At 34.8% G+C, this 24,208-nt stretch overlaps 1 protein-coding gene and 1 long non-coding RNA gene across 3 annotated transcripts in view; one reads left to right on the top strand and one right to left on the bottom strand.

Moving 5' to 3' along the window:
- SPAG16 (sperm associated antigen 16) overlaps positions 1-24,208 on the top strand; it is a 919,440-nt gene that overhangs the window by 238,380 nt on the left and 656,852 nt on the right. The gene's annotated exons all lie outside the window — the stretch shown is intronic.
- Positions 1-24,208, bottom strand: part of LOC115287465 — a 31,248-nt gene that overhangs the window by 5,199 nt on the left and 1,841 nt on the right. The window contains exons 1-2 of one of the 2 annotated variants that reach the window (XR_003906497.1): positions 19,561-19,643; positions 3,737-3,848 (exon numbers count right to left, since the gene is read on the bottom strand). This is a non-coding gene — a long non-coding RNA (uncharacterized LOC115287465). Of the gene's footprint in view, positions 1-3,736; positions 3,849-19,560; positions 19,644-24,208 lie in introns of those variants that run through there. The other variant, XR_003906496.1, reaches the window with a different exon arrangement.

The following is a 24,208-nucleotide window of genomic DNA, read 5'->3' as shown; positions in this document are numbered from 1 at the left end:
CCTGTGCTCTTCAGATGAGTTGGCTCTTAAGTTTACAATCTATTTTTAATATGTTTTTACTTGCAAACTTTTAAGATATTTTACTTTCAGAATTCAAATAATGTGAAGTGTGTATTATTTATATTTGAATGTTTCCTGAATATTTGTTTTAATGTTGTAAATCATCTTGTTTACCAGTTTAATTGCTAATATTTTCTCTGGAATTCTTTAAAATGATTTTCCTCTAGCATTGGTGGTATAGTGGTGAGCATAGCTACCTTCTAGAATGATTTGTTTCTCTTTTTTAGATCAACTTTTTCTTCTGAATTCCCTGTTGGCTAATGGCTGTATCCTAATGAGAGAATCAAAGTAAAGTTTTCCTACTTCATCACTTCCCCTATGTCTTTCAAACACCAGTTCCTGTGATTTGTTTCATATACATTTTTCAGTGTGTCACATTCTTTCTATATCTACTGGCACTGCTGTAGGTCAGGCCCCTATCATATCTCACATCATATTATTTCAGGGATCTTATACCTCTCTACCTTCGACCTTTTTCCTTCTCTAGTTTTAATCTCTGCTTCTCACCCAGTGACATCTCTCTCAGATCCTTCTTTTTATTAAAGTTTATTTATTTTGAGAGAGAGAGAAAGAGAGAGAGCAAGTGGGGGAAGGACAGAGAGAGAGAGACAGAGAGAGAGAAAAAGTGAGCGAGAGAGAGACAATTGCATTCAGGCTCTGCACTGACCGAGGAATTGCGGGGTTCAAACTCATGAACTCACAAATGGTGAAATCATGACCTGAGCCTCAAGTTGGACACTTAACCATCTACGCCACCCAGGTGTCCCTCAAAGATCCTTCTTTTAAATCAAATCTGTTAGAGCTTCCCCTCATCTACATATTCAAGTCCAAATTCCTTACAATACCATATAAGGCTCTCTGTGACCTGGAGTTGGGCTAACATGAGGTAATTCTCCCTGAGCTTTGCATTTCATTGCCAGCCTCATGTTTGATCACAAGACAACAACTTGGTGTTCTTCTCTGTGACCATGCTGTTTCCTGCTGTTTTGCATTTTCTTACTTTCTATTGTCGGCATCTCTCTTGTCTCTCTTTTATCTGGCAAGTTATCTTGTAAATCATCTTGTAAATCTCAAGTGTTACTGCTTCTGAAAATGTTCCCATTTCCCTTTGGGTTAAGTAAATGATCCTCTATTGGGCTCCCAATAAATATTACTACAGTTACTCCTTTTACATTTTTGACAGCTTTCGTCCTTGAGGCAGGGACTTGGCAATGCAGATTTGGGACCAGATACTGGGCCAAACATAAGATACAACCAACAGATGTTTGTTGAAGTGAACCAAACTGAACTTTTCGATTCTATTTAAAACCTTCATCTTGAATGTATATGCTCTTTTAGAATATATTTCCAGTGTTTTAATGTACCTTTGTGTGTGTCTGAATAGCATAAAAATAATTATAATTTTGTAATTCACTTAATGTTCTAGTGATGGGGAAAAAACAAACCCTGACCTTGATAGGGAAAAATTATAAGATGGCTGATAGGACTATTAGGAAATTCCAGTCCCACCCGAAGATTCTCCTTCCACATTCTTCTGGCCCCACTTGCTGTATGTGCCAAATTGCCACTAATGTGGAAGTAACAGACAATAAATTGTCTCCCTTGTTTATGTTCAGGACCCAGATCTTTGAAGAGACCATCTCCCCTGAGCCCAATGATTAAATAAACCTCCGATCCTCCAAGATCTCCAAGTTTCTCTTGGTTCTTCCGTCACTGATTAAGCCTGGTTCTATAACAATAGTATTTATGTTTGTGTCTGTCTGCTGTCTGTCTATCTGTGTATCTATCTATCTAAATTAGTGGGCTATTTAAATTTAACCTTTGACAGTCAATGTTTGACACATATAAATGTAATTGCACTGTTAAGTAAGTATAAGTGAGTTTCCTGAGGGGGATGAAAATATACTTAAATGTTAGGTAATAATCTAGAAATGATACAATTTCACTTTTGAAATGTGCAAATGATATGTTGCAATTCTATCAAAAATAAAAATAACAAACTCAAATAATTCACTTTCTCACCTCTGAACTTCTCTTATCTTTAACTGTCATGCAATTAATTAAAACACACTGTGATATTGTGCTAAAAAGTTAACATCATGTGGTTAATTTCATTAACAATATCCTCGTTTTTTGTCAAGTTTAATGACAATTGAATTTATCCAGCTGGAAAATGTTAGACAAAGACAGATAGACAGGTAACTCTCTATTGTTAATTAGTTTAAGAAGAAATGTGGCTTTTCTTTTAACATATATCAAACTTGACACATTTTGCACTTTCTAGGATTACTTTAGAGTGTTTCCTTTGGCAACTGTCAGAAGTTTAGATAATTTAAATTTAAAGTAGTTACAGAACTAATAGTTTTAGAATTTTCTCATTATACCACACAAAAATCTTTATGTCACTTATAAAGTCATAAAACATTAGAGTAGAAATACATATTTCTAGACATTGAATAAATTATATTGCCCCCTTAAGTAATATACAGGACTTTCAGCTCCAAGCAGTCTGACAAATTTTAGAATTTAAAATATTCTGAGGTTTGTTTTACTATATTCTTCACAAATATTAATTAAGTAGTCCTTGTATATAAATAGCAAACATCACTATTGTGCAAATATATGACAATTGTTAATAAACTTTAATGTATTTGTTTTGCAAGTAATTGTATTTGTTATTCAATAGCATACTAAAATGTATTCTGGTCACCATTGTTTACTTCATCAGTGTGTTTTTGTGCTTCATTAATTAGCAACAGACTGAAAGTTAATGTTTATCAATGTGTCGGTCTCCTCTAGATAGATCATTTTGCTATTTGATACTGAATCAAAAATCTTGTAAATTACCAGCAACATTCCTATTATACTTCTTCTTAGAGCAAATTTAGAGATCAAACTGGTAATATATCAGATAAATAGAATAAAACATTTTAATTTAATAAACAAAAGGTTATGTGCATTTCTGTGTAGGGAATAATATTTTCTTGTCTGAAAGCAGAAGAAAGTGTAAGCAGGAAGTGGGGTGCCTGGGATCCTCTGTTGGTTAAGCATCTACTATTGATTTCACTTAAATATCAACTCCTGGTTTCAATTCCGGTCATGATCTCACAGTAGTGAGATCCACCCTGCGTTGGGGAGGACTCTCTCTCTACTTTGGGCATGGAGCCTGCTTAAGATGCTTTCTCTGCCTTCCCCCCCAATTCCATATCTCTCCTCCACACCCACAAGTGCTCTCTCCCTCAAAAACAAAAAAGGAAGCATATGTTTTTGTGTAATTGTACAGAGCACTAAGTAAATTTTGATGATTTGACAACGCTCCCCCTCCTTATTTTCATCCCCCGCAGAGAATGGCTGGTCAGCTAAACAGTGGCCAGCCAATGACTTCCCTGTTTATGAAAGAGCTGGAAGTTACAAAAGCATTTTGCTGAGACTTGTGAAAATAAACTTGCCAGAATGCAAATACAAGATATTACATTTCAAGATAACAAATAGTGATGTTTTTATATAGGCAAAAACTAAAATAAATCTGGTATGAAAATCTGCCTCACCAGTCAGCATTGTTGCCTGGTTTACAAACTGAAGGTAGCAATTCAGTAGAAACTTACTCTAGAAGGTTTTGATGTTTAAAGTTTGTTTTATATTGAAAGAAATCCATTTTTCACTCATTTATTTATACCTTTATTCATTTGGTAATTCAATACAAGTCCAGCTTGCACTTTTTGAACAAGTCACTTTGTTGGTGACAGGGAATCCATTCCAGATGCCTGCTGTGTGTGCTTCGAGTCCACCTATGACATATGGAAGATACAGTTAATATATATTTTTATGACTTACTCATCATTCTTAATTTACCTTAAATCTTTAGACTTGGTAAATATAGTTCTACAAACATATTTGCTTCTCTGAGATCTTGACAAAGACCCTATTGTTATTTAGGTATCAGAAAGATATCATTACATATTTTACAAATGATTCTCTTTTTATAATTTTTTAAATGTTTATTTATTTTTGATAGACAAACACAATGTGAGTGGGGGAGGGGCAGAGAGAGAGGGAGGCATAGAATCTGAAGCAGGCTCCAGGTTCTGCACAGAGCCCGATGCAATGGTCGAACCCATGAACTGCGAGATCATGACCTGAGCCGAAGTCGGACACTTAACCGACTGAGCCGTGCCCCCAAATGATTCTTATCAAATAGTTTCCAAACACAGAATTAATAACAATGTTTTATGTATACAGTGAGTGGTTTTAAATGCTTGTGAGCTAATCAAATTAATCTTTGTTAATAATGTGTCAAGCAATACAGTATTGGTTATAGAGGCAAGACTGCCAGATGCTAGCTTCACTGGAGTGTAAATTTAAAATATTCAGCATTGATGATCACTGGAAAGATTTCCAGATGATTGAAGACTATGAAGACTGTTGAGACTTAAATACAGTGTTACAAGAATGATCTGAATTACTCTCATGAATTGCTGTTTGTTTTAATGTTGTACATTGTAGTTTTTGTTCAAAGAAATTTCTTGGACTAAAATCAATTAAGATCTCAAATGAAATAAGAAAATTAGAATTCTACATACTTTTTCTCGTAGGGGTGGGCACTAACATATTTTGGTAATGACCCTAAAAATGAAACATAACTAAATTTTGGTACAAGTCGTGATGTTACATAAACTTTGGTGGAAAAACAAACTCTGTATGTAACCTAGTTACTCATTGTCTTTGAATATGAAATATTTGACTTAGAAAGTTGACCTTTAGAAAGTATTAGCTTTATGTCAACTAAATTGAGCAAATATGTTTTAGGAAAGGTTATGTCTCTTCAGTGTCATTCTGTTATATTATCAAATACTTATGATCTGTTTATTTGTTCTTTAAGAAGAAATGGTCACAAGTAAAATATTCTTTTCAGAATTTAAAGAATCAGTAGACAAACATAATTTAAAAACCCAATTTACTTGTAATAATATCAAAATGTAAATACCCTGATGATCACAGAGTGTAGAAAAGGAGGAACAATTATTAAGGAAATATTTCTGGAGGGCTGTGTGAGAATCATACTTCTTGCTGCTCTCTTAAATATCAAATCTAGATTACTTATAATTCCAAACTATTCCCAAGGCTCACTGAAATAAATTGTTGGTAAAAAGGTCACCCTTAAATTTTCTTTCTCTTTACATTTTCCTTCTAATTCACTTTAATTTGATTTTATATAAAACATTGAGAAAACTGAACAATCTTTATAGTTTCTTAGCCAATCCTTTTTCCCCAACTTTCCCCAAAAGTTATGTGTAATTGTCTGTAGACAAACAGAAGCCATTATATATATATGGATATGGATAGATATAGATATATCTCCTATATATAATATATAATTAAATAAGCATAAATGGTTTATTGTAAGAAACCAAGATCTGGAGTCAATAAGCTGGAAACCCAGGGGAGTCAGATGTATAATTCTGACTGTAAAGACCAGAGAAGCAGAAGAGCCTAAAGTATATGTGAATCAAAGACTACAGGCAGGATAAGAACCATGTCCCAGTTCAAAGACAGCCAGAGAAGGAAAATTCTCCCTTACTTAGACTTTTGTTCTGTTTGGTCACTCAGTAAACTGGATAGGGCCCACCCACACTGAGGTAGACAATCTACTTTATCTACCAAATGATATCTGGATACCCTGTGATCCATCAAATGGACACAGAACTAAGCATCACACACACACACACACACACACACACACACACACGCACACAAATGCATTTTGAATTTCTGATATTCTTTTAGAGACAGACACAGTGTGAGTGGGGGAGGGGCAAGAGAGAGTTGTGAGCACAGAGCCTGATGTGGTGCTCCAACTCATGAACTGCAAGATCATGACCTGAGCTGAAGTCAGACACTTAACCTACTGAGCCACCCAGGCGCTGCTAAATGATTCTTATCAAATAGTTTTCAAACACAAGAATTAATAACAATGTTTTATGTATACACTGGTTTTAAATGCCTTCTTCCTTGAGGGCTACAGAATCCTGAGGATTTTCCAAATTTTCAATAATGTATTCTCTGTACCTTCTTTTATCTCTTCCTTTTTCCTAAGTGATTCAAACCCATCAAAGTTAGAACTAATTTTGCTTCATTGCTATGAAAACTTTTGATTTCTGAGTAAGCTCTGAGGAGGCATACCTCATCTATTTGCTTCACAAATATTTAGTAAGTTCTTCACTCACCAGGCACAGTGATAGGCACTGGATCTGCTTCATCTGACTAACGGAAGTATAGATAAGTTGTCTTTCAAAGCTAAGTATCTTTCAGTTATCAACATTATATACCCAGTTGTTGCTATAATTTAATTATTGATGACCACATGATAGACAGGAATGATGATGATGCACTGTTAGTGGAAGGATAAATTGTCTAAAGAACAATTTGGCATTACTTAGTGAAATTTTGCATAAATATCCTTTGGAATCCTCTATTGAATTTTTACCCCAGAGAAATTTTTGTACAAGTGTAAAGGCACATAATCTCTCTCTTTGTATATGTGTGTGTGTGCAACTTTAAGTGTGCAATGTTAAGATATATGATGAACTACTATGAGGCAGTTAGAACTAAGTATTTAAAAAGCAACATAGATGAGGGGTGCCTGGGTGGCTCAGTCAGCTAAGCTTCTGATTCTTTTACTTTATTTTATTTTCTGGATCAGGTCATGATCTCACTGTCCATAGGATCAAGTGCCTCAAAGGGCTCTGAGCTGACAGTGCGGAGCCTCATTGGGATTCTCTCTCTCCCTCTCTCTCTGACCCTCTCATACAATAAACAAAGAAACATGAAAAAATCATTTAAAAAAACATAGACATTTCTTAGTTTTAAGTAAAAAGTACCATCACCCCAATTCTGAGCATCTTAAATCTGAAACAAATACATTAAGAACAATAGAAAAGTAAACTATTATTAGGTAACATTTTCCACTCAAAAAGGCAGAAAAGAATTTGCACTAACTACTTGTATATTATTCATTGGTTTTAAATGTTATGTATTTCTCTCTAATGCTTGCCCATTTCTTAGTTTGATATGTGGTATCCTTTATTAAGTAAACTCTTTGATTTTTTTCCCCACTTGGGTACTTGCTTAAAAATACTTTCTCCACTGCTAGGTTATAATACTATTCTTCTACATCTTCTCTTACATTTATGGCTTTAAATTATTAATTTAGGACTTTTAATTACTTAGAATTCATAATCATATATGGTACTATCCAGATCAGCTTTTTTTTTCTCCAAAAAAGAGTAACTTCAGCATCTCATGCACTTAAAACAGTTACTATTTAGTTCTCATTCATTTACATGAAGAGTGCAGGTCAGCCCTGATGGCCTCTGCCAGTGTCTTTTGAATGTTGGGTCCCAGGCTGAAGGAGCAGCCTCTGTTTGAGGAATGGTGCTGCTTTCTTTAAAATTTATCGGCCTCTGGTTTAAATTCCATGAAGCCAGAGACAGAGTCTGTATTTTCTCCTTCCTATGAAACTCTTGCCTATATCTTTTGCTTTTTCCCCTTGCTGTATTAGTTATGTTTTTATGACTGATATGAAGGACATTTTAAAAATGTTTTGTATGCTAATCTTTTGTTTTTATTTGCATTTTCCACATCTTCTCCTAATCACGGCTTGTCTTATCATTTTGATTTGCCTGTTTTGATGAACATGTGTTTTTAATGAAGTTGAATTTATTAACAGTTTTCCTTATAAGTTATAATTTTTATCTTGTGGAAGGAGCTATTCAACTCAAAAGCAACAAAGTTATTCTCCAATATTTTCTTATAAGAGGCTTAAGAAAACTTCCCTTTTCACACTTTAATATGCTATCCTCCAGAACCACTTACTGTTTAGTCATTTTGTTTTTGGTGTGTTTGTGTGTGAAATGGAGGAGGCATCAAGTAAACTCTTTCAAAAAATAAATGGATAATATGAGGTCCATTCTTAAAATGTTTCATTGGTATCCCATTATATTTATAAAATCCAAACTACTTTTTTTGATTCTATACTCTGACTCACCTCTTTTACCTCATTTCATTCCATTTTTTCCCCTGCTCATTCATTTCATCATACTGGCTTTATTACTCATATATTAACCTTTTCCTTTCTCTTTTTGTACTGTTCATTTCTCACCCTGCTTCTTCATTCTTTGTATGTCAGCTTAAATGTCATATTTTAGTAAGCAATTTCTACTCAATCTATTTGAATTGGCTTTTCCATTCATTCTCCGTAAGAGAATGCTTTTTCCTTTTTTTTCAGATAAATATTTTTCATTTGGTTATTATTGATTTCTCTTCCATGTACTCAAGCTTCTTTATTCACTACTGCTCTTTGGGGTCCATCAGAATCCCTGCTATTCATAGGTGTTGAATGAATGAATGAATGATAGAATAATGGTGGCCGCATTTCTTTTTTACTTTCATCAAGTCCATCACCATATTGGGTAGATTCAGTATCTTCCATATTTTCACATCAGTCCATTTTGTTACAAATTTATTTCTACTGCCATATTATAGATCTACATCATTTATTACTTTCTTACTTATTTTTTTGTCGTTTTCCTCTCCTAGAATTCTCAATCTACATAATGGATCTTAAAATTTTAATCATATGACTTTTCTGATTGTAGTTCTTCAACTAGTCTCCATTGGCTCAAGGAAAAAAGAGAAGATTTATAATATGCACACAGGCCTCTAATTTTACATTCTCTTCTTGCTACTATATCATTTTCCACTTCTCTTCTCTGCAAAATTCAACAAAGAATTTTCTGTTACACATTGTATTCGCTCTCTCATTTCCAAATATATCAATCAATCTATCTAAATTCTATTATCTAGTTGTTATTATATAGTTTTTCATTTATTGGTTGGTGAAATATTTCAAACATTAATGAAAACAGAAAGAATAATATACTGAGCTTCATGTAGTCATTGAAAGTTAATTAAAAATGGCTAATTTTGCTCACTCATCTAGCTTGACACCCAAGATAATTTTGAAGCAAATATAAGACACATTATTTCATTTATAAATAGTTTGCCATATATTTCTAAAAGACAAGGACTTAAATTAAGATACATTTTACATGTAGTAAAATACACAAATATCAAATATGCGGCTTGGTACACACACACACACACACACACACACACACACACACCCCTCATATAAACACAACTTTCAACAGGAATATAGAACTTTGATACCACTCAGTTTCTTCATGTACCCTTCAGGAGCAATACTATTCTGATCTCAATGAACATAAATTATTTTTGCTTTTATGAACATTAAATGAAGCAATTGAACAGTGTCCCTGTGGTCCCTGGTCTCTTTCACTTAACATAGTATTTCTGAGATTTATCCATATTGCTATATAGGTATTGGGTAATTAATTCTTTTTTAGTTTGAGTAATAGCATTCCATTATGTAAATATACCACAATTCTGTTGAAAGACTTTCATTTGTGTTTGGTTGTTTCTTTTTAATTTTTGGTTATCGTGAATAAATTGCTATGAACATTCATATATATATCTTTTGGTGAAAATATGCTGATTCATTGGGGAGATACATGTTCAAGTTTAGTGTATACTACTAAACTGTTTTCCAACACTCTAACAAGCAAAGTATCAGAGTTCTGGTTACTTCCTATTTTTGCTAAAAATTGATATTGTTAGTCCTCTTCATTAGTTATTTTATTGATATGTAGATATCTCATTGTGTTTTGACATTTTTCTGATAACAAATGATTTGAGCACCCTTTCATATGCTTTTTGTATATTATTTCCAGATTTTTACTAATTACAAATAATGAGGCCATGAACATTCTTGTAAACATCTCCTTTGTTGGCCAACTACCGAATGTTCACCTGATCCTGGTTATTAATTTGGAGCTGGACCTTCTATAGATCATGATCTGTTCTCATTTTTAACCCTGATTTCATTATCTGCTTCTGATCCTAAGCCTTGCTTATTTAGCCTACTGATTTCAGCTGAGTTTTCTGTCTCTTAGTCCATGTTTAGCAATGAATGCTTCTTTAATGCTGAAATCATCCATATCCTTAGTGAGAGACAAAGCTTCATCTGCCTTGTAGCCCTACTGTCTTATGTTCATTGGAACAGAGACAATGGTGAATTAATTAATCCACAGAATATGAGAATCATAATATAAAAATAATGATGGGAGAAGCTATTATAAAGAAGGACAGAGTATTCTCCCAGAAGAAGACTGGCAGAAGCAGGTAAGAGAGCAGAAATCAGTTGGAGTTTATAGTGCATGTGTCTGCCTCATCTGGAAGAAGGTATATTTTGGTTAGATGAAAGAAGATACAAGCTGGTAAAACACTTTGAAGGTTGGACAAAGAGTTTTAATTTGGTTTAATAGAAAATAGGGAGCAACCAGCCATAACAATTCTCAAATTAAAATTTCTTCCATGAGGGGTGCCTGGGTGGCTCAGTTGGTTAAGCCTCCGTCTTCGGCTCAGGTCATGATCTCACGTTCGTGGGTTCGAGCCCCGCGTCAGGCTCTGTTCTGACAGCTCAGCAGAGAGGGGCAGAGAGAGAAGGAGACACAGGACAGAAAGCAGGCTCCAGGCTCTGAGCTAGCTGTCAGCACAGAGCCTGATGCAGGGCTCGAACCCACAAATGTGAGATCTGACCTGAGCCGAGGTTGGAGGCTCAACCAACTGAGCCATTCAGGCGCCCCAAGATAATTGTCATTTTAAACCTGACAAAGAAATTACTCAAATAGACTTAGCTAGTAAGGGTATAGCTTGAACATCCAACTGAGACTACTTATTTGAAGCCCTTTCCTTTGTCACCTGTGAGTTGTCTGCTCTATTTACTAAGTGATCTATACCTACATACATTTTAAAATTAATCTAAGATACAGTTGGTGTTATAACCAAGAGTTGTTTGTTTTCTTTTGCCCATGGATTGCAAAGAATACTTGTATTTTTCTCTGGAGAAAGTTAGTAATTTGTCAGGTGCAACTGCCTCCAATTTCAGGAAGTCATTTAGGTAATTTCCCTTCCATTAAGGCTAATAAGCAACTTTCGTAGTTGTTTAATTTTGTACTTTCTGGATCCCAATCCATTTTTCATATTTTCTAAGCTACTAAATTTAACTGTGGTCATTTATAGTTTTTTCAGTGAGTAGTTATCTCTACTAATTCTTGAGACTATGGATTTAAATCTATGCACATCAACTCTAATTTTGTTTACTATGTGTATATGTGTGTGTGTGTGTGTTTACTATGTGTATATGTGTGTGTTTACTATGTGTATATGTGTGTGTGTGTATGCGTGCACATGTATGTGTGCGAGAGAGTGAATGAGTGATATAAGGGGAATGACTGTAGTAGATACTGTGCTTTTAAAGAGGAAACAAAACCTACTAGTAAGTAAAGGCAGGAAATTTTTTATATATTTTCATTTAAAATTTTTTTAAAGATTTATTTATTTTTGAGAGAGAGAGAATGCAAGTGGGAAATGGGCAGAGAGAGAAGATTCAAAGTGGGCTCTGTGTTGATGGCAGCAAGCATGATGTGGGGCTCAGACTCATGAGCCATGAGATCATAACCTGAGTCAAAATCTGATGCTCACTCAACCGACTAAGCCACCCAGGTGCCCCAAAGTAGGGAAGTTTTTAAAATAACAGCTCTTTAAAATACTTAAATATTTTGCCACTTTGTAGAAATGGTAATAAAACTGATTATTCATTGATCTCAGAGGCTTGGCTACAGCAAAAATCAAGGAAAAGCATGAACATTATCCAGTGAATTCATACATTCTGAGAATTAAGGCCAGAAAACCCCAGACCCTTAGAAGCCTCCCAGGAGCCTTTTGCAGCTATCAACTTAATTTTATACATTTGTTCTAAATTATTGAAACAGTGGTTTATATTTACCATTCTAATACCTTCCCTTGCTTTTGACTAAATTCACTTTATAGACATAGTCACCTCTTTGACTCAACATTTATAAATTTTGTATATGCCAATTCTTCTGTGCCACTGTTGCCATCTTAGTTTTCAAGGCTATTGTTTTCTTTGCTGGGTATTTTTAGTACATCCCTCTCTGTTTCCCTATGTGTGGCCTTTTAAATTCATTCTAAATACTACATCTTCTAGTTGCTAGTTCAGCTTTCTCACATACCTGTCCCTCTCTTAGATTTCTCATTGACAATTTCTTGAATCCCAGATCTCACTGAACATCTTTCCAAGTCCTCCAGTTGGATTCAGATTATGTTACCTCTCCTATCATGTAGGTTCCTGTCCTCTCAGGAAATTTTGCTGCCAGTCCCTACCCGCGGCCCCATTTCCTTTTCAGTCCTGTCACATGGTTATCATCATTAAAAGTGAGATTGATTCCTATTTTCTTAGACTTTCCTGACTAAAAATATTGAATGTTGCTCTTTAATTCAGCTTTTAATGATAGTAACGATGGTTGTGTTCTGGAGGTATATATGCATGTGTATTTTTATTCATAGCCTTTCAGGTTCCAATCCTCTAAACAAAATGCACTCTGCCTATTCAAAGTCCATTCAGTTTAACTACCAAAGGCACAGAGAAAACAGCTCCCAATTAAGGCAGAGTCAGGTCAGGTCACAGTTGTCGAGGCTGTTGGCTGGAACTCCCAGCTAGCTTCTCTGTCATATCTCCGTGTTGTAATTGTGGCCAGTTTTATTAAATATTCCTGACACTTTTGTTTGTTTTGGGTTCCTTCTTTCCCTATTTTAATCACAATATTCTTAAATATTTTATTTTCAAGTATATTTCTGGTTGGGATAAAGAGTCAAAGACATTAAGATGAAAATGAGAATATATTAATAGCATGTCTTTTACTATATGATTTTATATTCAGGAATCTGTTCTAATACTATGCTACTTGAAAAATAAATGTAATGGTTACTACATTGAAGAACAAAAAAAGCTTAAATGTCTTGATAAGCTATGTTAGATACAGTGTAGAGAATGTCAATCCATTTTTATGGCTTTGTTTGGCTTAAATGGAGTGTTTAGTTAATAATACTATGAATTATGTCTTCTATTTTGTTTACTTCACAGATAACTACATCATTAACCACCCTATTTTTTAGAACACTTGTTATGTAAGCTACTATTAGAATTCCACAAGAAATCAAATTTTATACTGTGAAACACATTTTTGTAATTCACATATATCCTATTATTACATTAGGTAAGGATATGTGGTAACCTATGCAAGTATATAAATGACTAAATGCTAGGTTTCCTTTTAAAAATGTAGAGATATTTTGTTTCATATTCTTAACATTTTACCATTTTGCAGTTTAAACCAAGGATATCTTTTTTCTTTTCTTTTTACTTTTCTTTTCTCTATTTAAAAGCAAGGATCCCTTCTTTGGTTCACAGAAAGCTACTCATTTTTAATATGACTTTTTGGGATGTTCTCCACAATCAATATTTTGTACAGCGGGACACTGAAAGCACTGAAGCAATAGCTTGATGATATTTTCATGACAGTAGTAATAAAATTTCCATTACTTTATATATATGTACAATGGTATTTGTTTATTGATCTCAAAATCATGTCTGTGCATATAGATTATGCATTCATACATGTTAAATACCTACAGCAAAAATAGAGTGAGGGTTTAAAGTGATTGGTAAGTTTTTTCATTTGAACTGTATGTGTCCCATCTTTAATTTAGATATGCCGATTGTCTTTATTTTTTTAATTAACAAGCATATATTAATCAATGAGTTGTTTCAATAATGTTCAGAGAGGAAATGTCAAGATTATTACATTTTGTATGTAAGATATAAACATTTAAAATTTAAAGTTCCTAATTGGAATTTTTCTTTCCTCCTTTTTCTTGGAATTATATCCACTCTTAACCTCTTGATTTTCTAATGTTTATCTTCAGCCAGGATACCTCCTCTGAACTCCAACTTCTTACTTTACATCTTTAAAAGACGTTTCAAACTTACTATGGCAGATATAACCCTCTGAATCGACTTTTTTCCTACTTCAGTTAATTTCCTAACTCTATTTGCCCAGTTATTTGATTCAAAAATCTCAGAATCATTCTTGAATCCTTCCTTACATGCTGAATATTTTATTAGGGAAACCTATTAGTTTTCCTTCAGACTATATCCAGTATCTGACCATTCCTCTCTGTCTCCACTTATAGCTTAAGCCAACACTGCATATCACCTAGTTATTATAAAAGCCATCAAACTGGTCTCTGTTTATGCCTCTGTTCCCCTTTACACTCAGCTAAGTGTATCCTCAAAACAATAGCCAAACCAATCCCATTAAAATATAGTCAGATCATTGCCCTTCTGTTCACAGACTCATTGACTCTTCATTTAACTTAAAACAAAGGTTACAGTCTTAATAAGCAACAAACTCTTATATAAATAAAACTTTTTGACACTGTGTGGTCAAGAAGCAAGAGATACTCTAGTGTGAAAACAGGATAGCAACCCACTTTATGTCCCATTTTTGTGTTTTGTTGGAAGAATATTCTGAATGGCTGCTATGGTAAATAGTGTCTCCAAAACAACTTACTCATTGAAATCTTTTTGGCTAGGGGACCCATGGGGTGAGAGGAATATGGATTAGATCTGGTAAAACCACATATATACTTATTGTAAATCAACCTGAACTTTTGAAACATGCAATTGTTGAGATTTTGCAGAATTAATAAAGGAAAACACATAGAAAAAAGTTATGCTGTACTCTCCAATCCAATAAGGTGACCAAACTAGCTTGAATTCATTAGGAAATGAATCAATGATTGACTTGAGTGATGCTTTGTTTATTTTTAAGAGATAACCTATTTTTTTGGAAAATATAATGCATAACACAAGCAGTATCTGAATTTAGCTCCTCCTGATGTTTTTACTTGGTTCCAAATACAATAATGTTTATATTTTCTGTTTGTAAATATGGACTCTGGATGGTGCATTTGTTTTCATTCCTTGGAATATCCCCCTCCCTCCCACCCCTACCTATTTCTTTTTTCTTTCTTTTTGCAAAGGTGACTTTCTGGCAATGTCTTTGACTCTGTTTGGTGGTGGACTCCTGGACCTGGACTTGCCCCAAATTTTGTGTGTGCCGTGAAGGCTTCAGCATCTTATGAAAGACATTTTTTTCCTACAGCACAGGACTCAAAAACAGATTAAAAAAGCCAGTCTTCCACTTTGTATCCTAATCAAACAATACACATACCCAGCATATAAAGACATGAGGGTGGAAAATATCTGAATAAGAAGGCTTTAAAGGAAGTCACTTAGAAACTTAAGTTTAATGTGAAATACTTTGCAAAGACACTTAAAATGAACTTTATGTTAAAAAAAAAACACTGTGAAACTAAAGTGTATTGTTATTGTTGGCTTACATGTGGGGGAATAAAATGAACCCAGTTACTGAACATCTCCAGCCATTTGAGTCCCCGCTGCTGAGCCGTACCTATAGGAACGGAGCTCTCTAGACTGCCCAAATCCTGGCTGCCCCCAGGGAAGCCGTACTTGTCCGTCTTGCGCAGGGCCAGCCCCTTTATCTCCAAGTCTGAGCCCATGGAGCTCACATCATCTGCCAGGGACTCCAAGGTCCCAGACATGAGGCTTACAGAGTCCAAATAGCTCAGAGTGCTAGCACAAAATTCTCAATATTCACTAGAATTTTAAATACCCTGCAGCAGTTGATTAAATTCTCATAATACCTGGACTTTTATAACAAATTTCAGTGTGAGGGATGATACAAAGATCATAGTAAGATACATAAGCTGTCTCTTCCTCTTCCCATTTTATCCTGAACCAGAGGCCAGTGAATGATGAGGATCAATAGGCTTCAGTCAATCTGAAGCAAAAGAGTGGAAGCAATTGACTTAAAATCTTCTTGGTTAAACATTTCGTGCCTGGCCTATTGCAGATGTCTGGCCCTTTCTGTCTTCAGTCCTCTGGAGGCATCAGGGAATGAATACCCATCACAAGAGCGCTGTTGCTTTCTTTTTTTTTTTTTTTCCCTATGCCATTTGTTTCATTTTTTAAATTGATTTTTAAATATAATTTATTTTCAAATTGGCTTACATACAACACTCAGTGCTCATTGTAACAAGTGCCCTCCTCAGTGCCCATCACCCACTTTCCCCTCTCCCCCAACTGCATCAACCCTCAGTTTGTTCTCTGTATTTAAGGGTGTCTTATGGTTTGCCTCCCCCCTCTCTGTTTGTAACTATTTTTTCCTTTTCTCTCCCCCCATGATCTTCTGTTAAGTTTCTCAAGATCCACATATGAGTGAAAACATGACATCTGTCTTTATCTGACTTATTTCACTTAGCATAATAATCTCAGTTCCATCCATGTTGCTGCAAATGGCATGATTTTATTCTTTCTCCTTTCCAACTAGTATCCCATTGTATATATAAACCACATCTTCTTTGAAAACAGAGTGCCTGTATCTTGAAATCACAGTATGCAGTCTATTCATCTACTTGACCACAAAGTTTAGGAAGAGTTGCGTACAGGTCATTACATAAAACTGATATTTATGTTTTGAAAAGGCATACTCTTCTGTTAGTTCATCTATGAAACTCCCTATTATGCTTTCATAAGACATCATGGGGCATTAGGATATAAAGACTGGTTAATATTGCACTATCAGTGCAAAAATTTATGCTGATAGTAAAGAGAATTTGTGATTGAAATTATGTTAGAAAACACCAAGTTTTGCAGCAAGTTTCATAGCATTTTACCCAAGTATGGAGTAGAGGGTAGGACAGAAAAATCAATGTTTCCTTTGAACTTCTCAGTTGTTGAGGACTATGCTAAGTGCTTTTTACATTTACCTTAATTTTTAAAATTATTCTTCAGCATTGATATTAGAACCATTTTACTGTAGAATAACCCAAGAGTCTCAGAGAGGTTAAGTGGTTCCCACTAGATCAAGCTGGCAGTCAGACTATCAATCTGCACATATTTATTGAACGCCTGTGGGCACACCTATTCTTATAATAGGCATAGTTGCAATCCTCATGATTTGGTAGGTGAGAAAACCCCACCAATAAGAATACCAAAATTGTTATTAGGAATGAATAGTGTATTAGGCTTTTTGGGATTTTGCTCATTGAAACTATAAGACAAACTTTATTTTGCAAGTGTAGACATGATACTCTAATAACGTAAGTAAAATAATTGAATAATTTTAGTGAAATGATTTATTATTATTTACCATTAGAAAATATTAGTTTGAATTGTGCAATAGCTGCTGTTATACCTTAAAGAGAATTATGGAACTAGACTATAGCTATAGATAATAGAATATGTATTGTGTTATATGGTTTACAACATGATTGTTACTTTGTGCAATTATTAAAATAATTCTGTGAAATTAGTTCTTTGGCCTGTGAGGAAATCTGAGATGAGCTTGATTAATGGGTATTCAAAGCCACATGAAAAGCAGAATCAGAATTCAAACCCACATTTTGGCTAGTGCTATTTTCCGAGCTCCTTTCAAGACCCCAAAAGAATATGTAAACTCACCTCCCGATTCTGTGTGTGGAAAAAAATATCCTCCAGCAAATTGTTCTAATTTTACTGCATAAGTAAGCAGATTATAGGATAAATTAATGTGTTGGCATAGTTAACTATTTCTTATTTACTGTTTCCCTGTGGAGGCTGCTACACTGCAGGTGGCCTTTTAAATGGAAACATCCCATTAACTTTCTTAACACAGAGATGGGGAGACAAACATAGCAATGCAGCTACAATAGCTCCTGCCCTCAGGCACCCTGAAAAGATGTCACCTCAAACGTTAGAGAGCAGTAAATCATAAAAGGAAGGTGGCAGTAGGGGGGAATCCAGAAGATAGTCTTGCTTATTTTTTCTCAAAATGTGATTTGCTTCAGAATCCTGAGAGAACTTATTAAAATACAGATTCCTGGGCTCCAGCCTAAACTACTGAATCTGAATTTCACAGCTGAGTCCCAAATGTGTCAATTATAAAATCTCCCCAGGTGATTTTTTTTTTCATTCAGGAGCATTAAATATTAAGACTCTGATATACAGTTCATTCTGAGTCTACAGACTTCCATTAGGATACTTTGTCTGCACTAGGGTACTCTGGCTAATTTAAACAGGAATTTACTGAAAGATCTCAAAAGTTAATTGAGGCAGAAGAAGCAGTTAATCCTTGAGGTCTAGGAAGAGCAAACCACAACATGAACAATCTGTTCAAGACATCATAACTCACTGGATAGATACAAACCATTTTTAGGGTCTTTTTCCTTTGAGGATTGTAATAGGTCAGAACTGGCCCCTTGTCTAATAGGTAACTGGCCTCCCAGACCAGGCTGGATCCAGTGGGGAAAAGGTAATTCCAGTAAGGAATCTGGATGCCAGTAGAAAGGGGAATTAATACTGGGCAGTCTAAACACAGCTGCCCTTTGTATAGTACATAAGAGTTTAGTTTTATTATTGACTGAAGCCTGATATGGGATTGTGCAGGCAGCCCCAGTGAGATCTAGCCAGGAAGGGGCCCTCCGCTTAGAGAAACAATATTTAATTGCGAGTCGTGAACTCAAAGGCCATCAAGTGACAATGACTGCTGGAGCTTTTAAAGGTCTCAGTCCAGCATATCTGTGCCCTGTGGTGGCCGTTCGTGTCCTCAAAGCTTTTTCTGTGGACAGCTGATCACTTCCTTACCCTCAAGACAAGGGAGCCTGTCAAGTTTTAGGTGGTAGCTCCCAAGTTTGACTAATTCAATAATATTTTGTTATGAAAAGATAGAAGAAATAAATCAATATTTTATGGAGTAGTACCCACTTTAGTTATTGATTGAAGTTTAATTAGTCATATAACTATAATTCCCATGCCGTCAGGTTTCCATTTTCTGCCTGCTCTTTAAATTTTTTTTACCTAGAACACTGCTCCAAACCATCACATTTCGGTGTCCTTTCTAACATTCATATTTAGGTCAAATGAAATTTTTTGAAGGAGCCCTTTCCAACTATCAGATCTCTATAAACTGTCCCTATCTTCTACCATCCTTCTCTCCCCGCCTCCCGGGCACCCACCACCTGATCATTCCCTAGTCCATCACCACGTGTTTCTTTCATAACACTCCTCATTATCTCAGATCATTTATAGGTGGGTTGGTTTACTTGTCTCATATCATTAGAGGAGTGCCTGGGTGGCTTGGTCAGTTAAATATCCCACTCTTGATCTCGGCTCTGGTCACAATCTCATGGTTTGTGAGTTAGAGTCCCGGACTGGGCTCTTTGCTGACAGCATGGAGCCTGCTCGGAATGGTGGCTCTCCCTGTCTTGTTTTCTGCCTCTCTCTAAAAATAAACTTTAAAAAATGTTTAATATCATTAGAATATTAACCGCCCCCTTCCCTGCCTCACATACACAAATGAACTTGTCCACTTCATTTTAACATGCCCAAGACTGCATCTTATTTTGAATAGGACATAAGGAATTTATATTTCTTACTTATGCATAGTTCTCATAATGTCAGTCTCCTTAGCAGGGGCATGGACAGCTCTTCTTTTCCTCCTGCCTCTTTTTAAGAAAATATATTTATTTATTTTTGAGAGAGAGAGCGAGAGAGCGCACACTAGTAGGGGAGGATCAGAAAGAAAGGGAGACACAGAATCTGAAGCAAGCTCCAGGCTGTCAGCACAGAGCCCAACATGGGGCTCAAACCCACAAACAGTGAGATCATAATGTGAGCCAAGGTCAGACACTTAACCAACTGAGCTTCCCAGGCACCCCTTTTTTACCCTGTCTTTAACCACATCTTACCATCCACCCCATGCCTTAAATACACCACTGTGCTTTTCCAGCTCTTCCATTTCTTATGAGGATTTCTGTTTTCTTTGTCTTCACAAAGAGTTAGAGAGAGAGAGAGAGAGAGAGAGAGATACTGAAAGACCAAAAAGTCAGAGTGGATTGTGTTGCTAAGCCTTGTTACATCCCATGATTTGTCATTTTTATTTATCTTTTCATTGCTAAATTTTCTCTCCAGACTTCCTTGCCTTTAGTAAGAGTTTAATGGTGCATCATTCAAAGCAATAATTTCAATACATTTGTTCTTAGTAACTATTTCTAGTAAGAGGTTAGTTGGCTCACATCAACAAAGTTGATGCTTAGCATGCTATTTTAAAACAAGCATTATTTTGAATATAATAATTTTAAAATAACTTATGTAAATATTCCTTTGAACCATAAATCGAAAAATTATTACAACTGTAAAGTAAAATGTAGGTCAGTTTCATCACAAGTCATGAGTTTTTAAATGTTAGGTAATGATTAGGAAAGATGAGAGAAGTTAGAACTGAAACATATACTGTATTGATCAGTGTTTACACTATTATTGTCAAATATAATTCTATATATTTTACATAATGATATAAATATATGTAAAATTAGATAACACATCTCTATATTAAATATATTAGATAAAATATATAAATTTTATTCAAATCAATGTTATATATTTTGATTTATCTTATTTTATTTTACTTTACTTTTGGTTATGATAGGACCATGAGACCCTGTAGATAAATTCTACCACTTATGAAATTCAGACAAACAGGGTTTTTACATTTAAATTCCTTTTTCAATTGACTGTAAACGCCTTCTTAACTAGCTATTTGAACCTTTCAAAAAGTCATTCCATTGATTTCTACCAAGTTTGATTTGTTTTTTTTCTTTTAATTGAAAGCTAGTTTTATTATTTATCTCTAGTAAGGAAAACTCATAATCTTGTTTGGCTAACTTTACTGAAATATAATTTGATATAAAGTTGCAATTTTGATAGTAAAAATAAAAGAACTTAGGATTTTATTATTTATCCTAAAAAATTAAATTAATGATCAATATTTAAATCAATCTTCATTTGTGAGTCAATGAGTTCTGACCATGAATGATCATAGATTTCCAGTGGAGATATGAAAAAATAATAGTTATTTTAAAAATATTTTGCTACAAGTATTTTATGATTCTATCCATTTATAGAATATGCAAGAGAGATCAATGAGCATGGTTTAAGTCGCCTCAATTATCTTGAGATTTGTAGTTACTGACAACCAATATTTAAAATTTAATAATCAATTTGGAAAGATAATTTCATTGAATTTTAATTATTACATTTTCAGTATAATTACTGCTTTTCTCAAAAAATACAAAATATATTATCACTTATCTTCTACATGTATTAATGTTCCTGGATGTGAAAAAATTAATATAGAAAGTGCATACTTCAATTTGCAGGATTAGAACCCTGTAGCAAAAATAGAGTACTGTGACATTTTCTAATATAAAGAAATATACATATTAAAATATAATTATTATAATCAGGAAAATAACACTGAAGATATTTTGGGCTAATTATGAGTCAAAATAACAAAAGGGGTTAACTTTATCCATTTAAAATATAAATTTTTATATATAATGTGTGGACGTGTTTATTGGTACATTTAATTTTTAAGGCTTAAGTACATTTTTATAAATAAGCAATTTCTAATATTTGAAGAAGACCTTTATTTCCATATTTAAGTTATTCAAGTTGCAGAAATACCCTATATCCCCATAAGCCCTTAGAGTTTACTATCTATTTGATCAACCACAGTACCCTCTGAAAAAATAAAAACAAGGTGAATAATATTCTTCATAAGTAAGACAAAGTGTTAATCTATTTTTTTATTTAAAGATTTTTAACAGTTTTTTATTTATTTTTGAGAGACAGAGAGAAACAGTACAAGCAGGGAAGGGTCAGAGAGAGAGGGAGGTACAGAATCTGAACACAGGTTCCAGGCTCTGAGCTGCCAGCACAGAGCCCTATGTGGGCCTTGAACCCAGGAGCCATAAGATCATGACCTGAGCAGAAGTTGGACACCTAGCCAACTGAGCCGCCCAAATCTATTTTTAGAAAGGAGGTTTTTTTGTTATTAGAAGAGGCTACTGTTTGTTTGACTAGTGTGAAAAAATTCATCATAGATGGATGATATTTAATGGGCATAGAAAACCATTCGATATTATGAAGCAAAATATTGATGGATGAGACTTCAAGAAACAGTTGATAGAGGGAGATAGAAAAGAAAATAAAAATGATCCAGGAGACTGAAGAGTTGTGAATATGACCAGAGAGGATTTAATTGCATATAGAATAGTGAGATACATTCCAAAAGGTATTTTAGGATAGATTGCCGGGAATTCTGAAGAGTTTAGGTACTGGAATTGTATACTAATGGTGTGTCATTCAACAGTTTTTCAATCTTTGAAAGATTTCTTGGAGATAAATACTGGATATATTTGTTTTCAGTCTGTCTACAGGTGAACCTCCTGATAAAATTATCTGAGAAGTTGCGTATTCAAGGTCCTGATTTACTAAGTCTCAGAGGGGCCCAGCCTCTACAATTTTAGCAAGTTCTCTCATTTCTTTTTTCACAATGAAGTCCCAGAAGCACTGAAAGACAGACCATAGCCAGCTGGGTTTTACTTGGGGCTGCTAGACTGAGTACCTCGTCCCCCTCTGCAGGGCATATCTTCAAGTGCAGAATGTCTCAAACATTTTAACTCAACAATATACCTGAACAATTGAAGATTTTTCTACACCTCTGGAATGATACTTAATGACTCTGAAATACTTCTGAATGATCAGAAATTGTGATCTCTTCCAACCTGTGCTCTTAGCCAAGGCCCCTAGAGAAGATTAGTGGTTACCTTTATTAAATTGTCGCCATAATTAACTATGACCTCTCTTGGTTACATGAAATAGAAGCCACAGAATACGCACACTCAACAATTTCATTTCTGTTACTATGGTGGAAAAAAAGTTAATTTTTTATGAGCAAGTTAGATGTTTCACCAGGGATTTTTTTTAATTTGCATTTTTAAAAAGTGTTCAGTTTAAAACAACATTTAAGAAAAGGAAATGCAACTCCATACCTTTAACTGTTGATGTGTCCATTTGAAACATTTGTACAATGCTATGTGTGACTCAGCCTCATGTGGAATGAATGGGAAGGATAATGAAGCCTTAAGTTTTTTTGTTCAAGAATATGTAAGTCTTTCTCCTTTATTTGTTTCCCCTTTGAAAAATCCAGTCATTGCCCCTTAGGATTTATCAAAAGGAATTGAAAACATATGTCCACACAAAAACCTACACATGGATGTTTATAGCAGCTCTGTCCATAATTACCAAAACTTGGAAGCAACTCAGATGTCCTTCAGTAGGGTGAATGAATTAATGGATTAATTATTAATGGATTAATAAAAGAGCTATTGAGCCATACAAAAAAAAACCTGGAAGAAACTTAAATGCATATTGTAAAGTGAAAGAAGCCAATCCAAAAAGGCCAAAGAGTATATGATTCCAGCTGTCTAACATTCTAGACAAGGCAGAACTATGGGAAGTGTAAAAAGATCATATGCCTTGTCATAAACCCATTTGAACTGTTTTCATTCACATTTTTGATAACAAACAAGCTATTTTTGTTTTTGATTTTTGGGTTGTTTTTTTTTTCCCATTCCAGAAACCAATTCTCTTAACTCTGGACACCACTGGTTGTCCTAGAATTCAATTCTTTTCTGACCCTAAGTACCAGAGTTAGTTCTGAATACCCAGATTAAGGACTCAACCTCACAAGACTGCCCCCATTCAGATGCCAGTCATGAGTCCCGCATTGCCACCTGTAGTTCTGACCAATTGGCTATAATTTCAAGGAGTTCCTGAAATCCCCTCTTTAGATTTGATAATGTGTTAGAACAAAGTCCTTTACTTTTGTTATTGCTTACTATGATGTTTATTATGAAGGACACAACTCAGGAACAGCTAAATGGAAGAAATGCACAGGGCACAGAATGTGAGGAAGGGGCATGGAGCTTCCATACCCACTTCGGGTGTTCTACCCTTCCACTGCCTGGCTGTGTTCATTCGCCCAGAAGGTCTCTGAACTCCATCATTTAGGAGCTTTTACATAAGTTTCACTATATAGGCACAATTGATTAAATCATTAGGAGTTAGTAATTAACTCGATCCCCGGCTCCCCTTCTCTCCCAAGAGATCTAAGTGAGGCTGACCATTCTCATATCTCATTAGCATATAAAAGACATCACTCTGGAGATTCCAAGAGTT

This window comes from Suricata suricatta, chromosome 3, assembly GCF_006229205.1.
Source record: "Suricata suricatta isolate VVHF042 chromosome 3, meerkat_22Aug2017_6uvM2_HiC, whole genome shotgun sequence".
In the NCBI taxonomy this organism is placed as follows: domain Eukaryota; kingdom Metazoa; phylum Chordata; class Mammalia; order Carnivora; family Herpestidae; genus Suricata; species Suricata suricatta.
Note: the sequence above shows the minus strand (reverse complement) of the source record. Positions and strands in the feature narration are given on the sequence as shown.